The sequence below is a fragment of the Coptis chinensis genome, chromosome 7 (assembly GCF_015680905.1).
Source record: "Coptis chinensis isolate HL-2020 chromosome 7, ASM1568090v1, whole genome shotgun sequence".
Taxonomy (NCBI): Eukaryota; Viridiplantae; Streptophyta; class Magnoliopsida; order Ranunculales; family Ranunculaceae; genus Coptis; species Coptis chinensis.
In genome coordinates, this window is record NC_141462.1 from 11,576,385 (window position 1) to 11,582,677 (window position 6,293).

Consider the following 6,293-nt stretch of genomic DNA (forward strand, 5'->3'; position numbering starts at 1 on the left):
GCGTTGCAAAGTTGTTAGTTAATTTTTTAAAAGAATAATTTAAAATTCGTTTGTAACGGTTATAAACCGTTGCTGATGGGTTGCTAATAAAAAAAAAATCTCATATTTTGTAGCGAGACCAACTAAACCTACAATAAACAATGAATACAAGAATACAATAAACAATGTATCATAGTTTCCAATTGAAATAACTGAGTCCACAACCATAGATGTTAAAAATTCGTTTTCACCACCAATTAGCTTTGAAGAGAGTGAGGTCTTTCCTATAAAAAAAAAAAAAAAAAAAAAAAAAAAAAAAAAAAGCTTTGAAGAGTGTGGTAGCAGCACACTTTGCCAACAAACTCTTCTTTTCTTCCATACTTTTCCCCTCTATACTCGCAGCAAGTTCCTTAATTTTGCTAATTGCCTGAAATACAAGTAGCAAACTCATGGCTTCTAGAACAATTTGTCATGAACATATCCATCCAATCAAATCAAAAGATCCAAATTCCTTACCAAATTGGAAGCAGCTCGAAAACTACGTATAAGACTTTGAGTGGACACCATCCTCAATGAAAGGTTTTGCCTCCTTTAAAAACTCTCCCGCAAAAAGAACTACTCTAGTGGTTCCATCACCCACCTGTAGACAATAAATCCGGTCATTAAAATTACAAGTGAATTCCAAATTTATCCCTAAAACCTAACCAATACAATTATTAATGATACCCTCTCAACTTTTTCTGAGACAATGTCCTTGTTAATGTCATTATCTTCTCTAAAGTATAAGTTGTTAAATGTTGTAGTAATGCAACCATCATAACCCACTCTAAGATAAATATAAACTTTAGCATAAAAATTTCACTCTTTTAGTTAGCCAATCACTAAAATTAGTAAATTTGTTTTCTATTTTATACCTCAGAATCTTGAGACTTGGCAATATCGACAAGAATCTTAGCAGCAGGATGAACAACATCAAGAAGTTTCATAATAGTAGCACCATCATTAGAAATAGTAGCATTGCCCTTGTCATCATGAATCAATTTATCCATTCCTTAATAAGAAACATATACGCAAGCCAGAGTTGCATAAAAGAACGACGTAATATCATAAATATGAAAGAAAATAGATCTACCTCGTTCCCAAAAGTTTCAATGAATCCGCCGCATAAGTCATATCAGAAATGTACTCTTCATGGGCGTCATAAGAATTGTAGCAAGTACATTGCCTTGTATCCCAAACCTATGGAATGAAATTTATAAAGCATCTGGATAAAGAAAAGTAAGTAACTAGTATTTCATCAACAGGCATATAAATGGAGTTTAAGATTAGTAATGAATGGAACCTATGGAGGTTTTGTTTCATGGGTGAAGAAGAACTGAATGGAACTTCTAATGCCCAGGAAGCCACTATGAAAGCAAATCCAAAACTAACACTTTTACCCCATATTGCTCTTATCTTCTATGAAGTCTCTGGAGGACCTTTTGGGGTTCAAGATTCAGTCAAGGCAGGAAGGGGTCCCCTTTTATCTTTGCTTGGTTTTTTAATTTTTCCTCTACTTTGGAGTGTTCCAGAAGCCTTAGTTACAGCTGAACTTGCTACAAGCTTTCCTAAAAATGGTGGGTATGTTCTCTGGATTTCAGCAGCGTTTGGGCCCTTTTGGGGTTTTCGGGAAGGATTCGGAAGTGGTTCGATGGAGTTCGGATAATGCACTTTACCCCATTTTGTTTTACGGAAAATTCAAATAAGTTTGATATGGAGCCATTATTCGCACTATGGCGACAATCCAAGTCGGGTTTTGTTTGGATAGAGATCCAACCTCGGTACTTCTTTTTGTGAATTGGAGTTTCATCAATTGCCTTGCCATTTGAACTTCAATGACACTCGGCAGACCCGTGACCAACTTGACCGCATTGAAAGCATTTATCTTGTTGTCCCGTAGGGGAGATCACCTGTAGAGTAAGTCAAGAAAATCTGAAGTCCAATATATTTGAAAATGAACCATCAATAGAGATGTTTTACAGAAGAATTGCCACTAACCTCTCTTAATATAGAGAAATGAACTTCGTGTGTAGCTAAAGACAACATAATCAGATCAGCATCCTGAGCATATATAAGAAATCAAAGAGTTTAAATTTCATACTTAAAAAAAAACAACAATTAAGTTAAATGTTAGAAGTTGTAATATTAACAAGAAAAGGATGTATCTGATGTGCACTCACCAAACCATATAAACAGTGCCTTGTATTCGGATTAAAACCAGGAAGATTTCTTTGCAAGCGGATATATGACATGATCTTGTGTTCACCCTCACCAGGAACATTTGAATCGGAAAGAATAACCTTCAAATAACCACCCAATGCAGCCCCATGAGGCCACGAATAAATTTAGACAGATGAAGTATCTTGAAACCCAACATGTTTGGGAAAGAAGTATCCTACCGTTGACTTCTCATAGAATCCAACTTTTTGAGATGAAATTGGATCATTGTGAACTTCCCATTCCTCGTAAACAAAGAAACTATGAAGCTACCGAGTGCAAAACAAAAACCAGAGATACCAAAAAAATAGAAAACATGCTGAGCCAAAGTAAATAGTTTATTGTAATAATTGAAAGACCAACATGCATTCAATACTGAAAACAAATTGTTGTGTAAGGGAGACCGCACACTTTTGCATGAAATGTCAAGCACTAGAGACTTGACAAAACTGGATAATAAATTGCCAGTGATGAACAATCGACAAGCCACTTATGCATCCAAAATGAGTCAAAATAAACGTAGAATCCATATTATGAAGTTTTAGTCACATGGACCACAAATAAATACTGAATCGATGGAGTAAAAAAGAAGTCAAAGAATTACCCACCTCCAAATTCAATATGTTGGAGTACATGCCAAAATATGTAAAACTAATATAAAATCAAGGGTTTTGTCTCTAAGTTCACCACACAACAGAACTAGATCAGATAAGAGAAACAATAAAATAATAACAATATGCATATGATAGTACAAGACCAAGTGAGGGCAAAATCTAAACCTGCATAATTGAGAGTGTAGGATAAGTCGTTGCTGTCACACCCCGAATTTTGACAGAATTCAGAAAAAATATTATTTGTTCCCGACTCTTCGATCTTCGAGGTGTGACGCACTCTCAACTCCCAGAAACCCATAAACAGTTTAAATATGCGGATAATTAAAAACCAATAAAAATTTTAAATTAACAAAAGTCCTCTTCATTACAAAAATTAACAAATGAAAATGCAAATAACTCGTATCTCAACCGAAAAATCTATATCACCAAAGGAAAACAAAGCCTATCTTGAAATGCGACGCTTAACGCAAATCCGAAAGGCGAGAACCAATCTTCTTCTACACTAAACCTGTCAAGACTTATCAACTACGTTCATTTAATGAACACACCCGATAAGCAAACATGCAAATCGGGTCAGCATTATAAAAATGCTGGTGTGAGTAGCCCTAAAATACAACATATAATTATACATATATATACACAATCCATACAGCAGTTAGTTCCTCCATCGAGGCGCCTTAACTTTCAACGACTAATACAACATCCCTAAGTACAATAATTAAGGCAAGTAGTTCCTCCACTGAGGCGCCTTAACTTCCCACTAACCACACAACAAACCATACGCATAATAAAAAAGCATTTAGTTCCTCCATGAAGCGCCTTAGGTTCTAACTAAACTATAACCAACCAAGCATATACAATCATCTATCTAAAGATATATCATTAACCAACATATTACCAGAATTATATTAATTAAGGCTTTCTTTGTGTGTCCCTAAAATTCACGTCATATCTATGTCTTACCTAGTTTTCCTGGCTACCACAATCGCTTCCCAACGCCGAACATGTACATCCACATGCCTCCCCTTACATAATGAACCACTCCGTGCGTAACTACCCTGAGCGGGATGTCGTACACCAGGTAACCCTCACACGGAAGCCATTATGCAAGTACTGCCACTATTCGGCATAAAAATATCGCGCGTCTCGTTCTATTTTGCAAACGGGCCATTCAGATTCACTGAAACGCCAGAAGGGCCAATCACATTACTTACGCCCGAAGACCATTCAGATTCACTGAAACGCCAGAAGGGCCAAATCACATGAGTTGTGGTAGCTAGGTTCTAGGATTTTCGTTACGTAATTTATTCAAGTGTCATCCATCTATGACTCCTAAACATTCCACTATATCACGTGCAGGTCAAATACCTTATTGCACTAAGCTACAATATTTAGAAATATCTTAATTATATCTCATAACCACTTTAATTCTTTCACGTGCCAATATATTATTGCACTAAGCCACAATCCCGTGGGAAAATATCCACACATACTATACTACCTCATAGTAGCATCTCACATATAAAATAATGGAGCGTTTATACATTTATGTCTCCAAAACTATTGCATTTAATATATATATCCCAACATATTATATAATGTCACAATATCAACGTCAAATCTTGATTAGATAATGACAACCAAATTTATACAAGCTTCCACAGCATTTTAGCATTTGATTTGTCCATACAATTTACAACATAAAATGTAACACAATTAAACAGTCCACAGTCCATAATTATATATATATATATATGTTTTACACACTACTCACGTCAAATCTTAATTAGATAATGACAAACAACGTTATATAATTTTTGACAATATTTTATTACTACATTTGTCCATATTCTTAAATATGTGAAAAACTGGAAAAAGTCAACATTCCACAGTCAACGGTTAATGGTCAAAGTCAACGGTCAACAGTCAAAGTCAAAATCAACATGTCATGATAAAAGTCAACAGTCAAAGGTCAAAGTCAACACATCATTGTCAAAGTCAACACATCATGGTCGAAGTCAAACTGTCGTTCCATGTTCAACAGGTTCAGGGTCATAGCCATGGTTCGTGGCTAAGGTCAATGTGCATGGCTCATGGGCTCATGACTAAGGTAATGGTTCGGACCCAACTGGCCAAGCCCAAACCTTAGAACCCGAAAGTCTAAATGTTGAAAGACCCAATTGGATCTCTATTAAGTCCTATGGACTGGCCCCAAAACAGTTAAGTGGTTCGGTCCAAAAATTGAATTGAAACAGGCCCAAAAACTAAAACAAAACCGGGCCCAAACAAAACAAGGTTTTTGGCCCAACCAATCTAATCCAAACCCAGGCCCAAGGCCCAAGCCGACCTACTGTTCATCCTCTCCAGGCTTCTTCCTCCACCACCAGCCCAAAATCGACCACCACAAGCCTCCACACGACCACCCAATTCAACCAATCGGTTTTAATCCTTGCAAAAACCCCTACAACTTTGTCAAATACAAAAACTCTAATTCTTACATTCCGAATTCTTCAACCAAACTAGATCTGGAAGTTTCTCGCCGCCATTAATGGCTTCTACTACCTCCGACAGCCCCCACACACTCAAACACACCCCCTTCCATCGACAACCAACCCAACTACCTTATAAATTTCATTTAACCCTTCCTCCACACTAGATTGACATCTCGTCCACCATTAACAGAGCTTTGACAGAGCTTCGACAGCTCCCATTCGACAGCCCTCATTCCAACCTCAATCAATCCTCCTAATCCCATTACCAACAACCCATTCAAATACCCAAACAAAAAAAACCCAAACAACAAAGTTTAATCTAAACTGGGCGATTTCTGGTCTCCATTATCACAGTTGTTCAAGCTTCCACCACACTCCCCAGTAAACCAACAATCTCAATTTGTATCCCAACCACCGTATTAAACATTGTAAAGGTTCAGAAAAAAAAAAAGATAGTATACAGGGATTTATTCTTGGCTCAAGGCCATCCATTGTTGTCGCTCTGTAGAGCTTCAACAGTCCAAAAATATAACCGACTTTACTAATAAAAACATAACAATCACGGACGAGGAAGAGCAAGAAAAATAAAAGGAAACAATGCACTCTCGTAAAACTGTTATACTCCCGTAAAACATCTCCGTATAAATTGTATAGGCGATAGACGAGAAAAAAAAAAAAAAAACTAAACTACTCACCTTAATTAACAGCTCGACGAATCCCTCGTAGTCCGAGTCGTCGCGTTCCAACGCTCGAGCAAACAAACCGCCTCCATTTTTAATATATTTTATTTTTCTTAGAACCCTATTCTCCAGAACAATACGAATATATACTTGGGTTTGAAACCCAAGTCTAACGCAGACTCGGGCCCAGAAACCAGGCCCACATATCCCAAATCCAATCCAACAGATTTTTAAATAACTAATTAAATTAATAAATAAAATACGTATTTTAA

General features: G+C 36.7%; 1 long non-coding RNA gene across 1 annotated transcript; it reads right to left on the reverse strand.

Moving 5' to 3' along the window:
- Nucleotides 1–394: 394 nt before the first annotated feature.
- LOC147486005 (uncharacterized) lies at nt 395–1,218 on the reverse strand. Its single transcript, XR_015202683.1, has 3 exons — nt 1,112–1,218; nt 496–619; nt 395–406 (listed from the first exon to the last, which is right to left on the reverse strand). It is a non-coding gene; the product is annotated as an uncharacterized LOC147486005 (long non-coding RNA).
- Between the last annotated feature and the right edge of the window lie 5,075 nt (nt 1,219–6,293).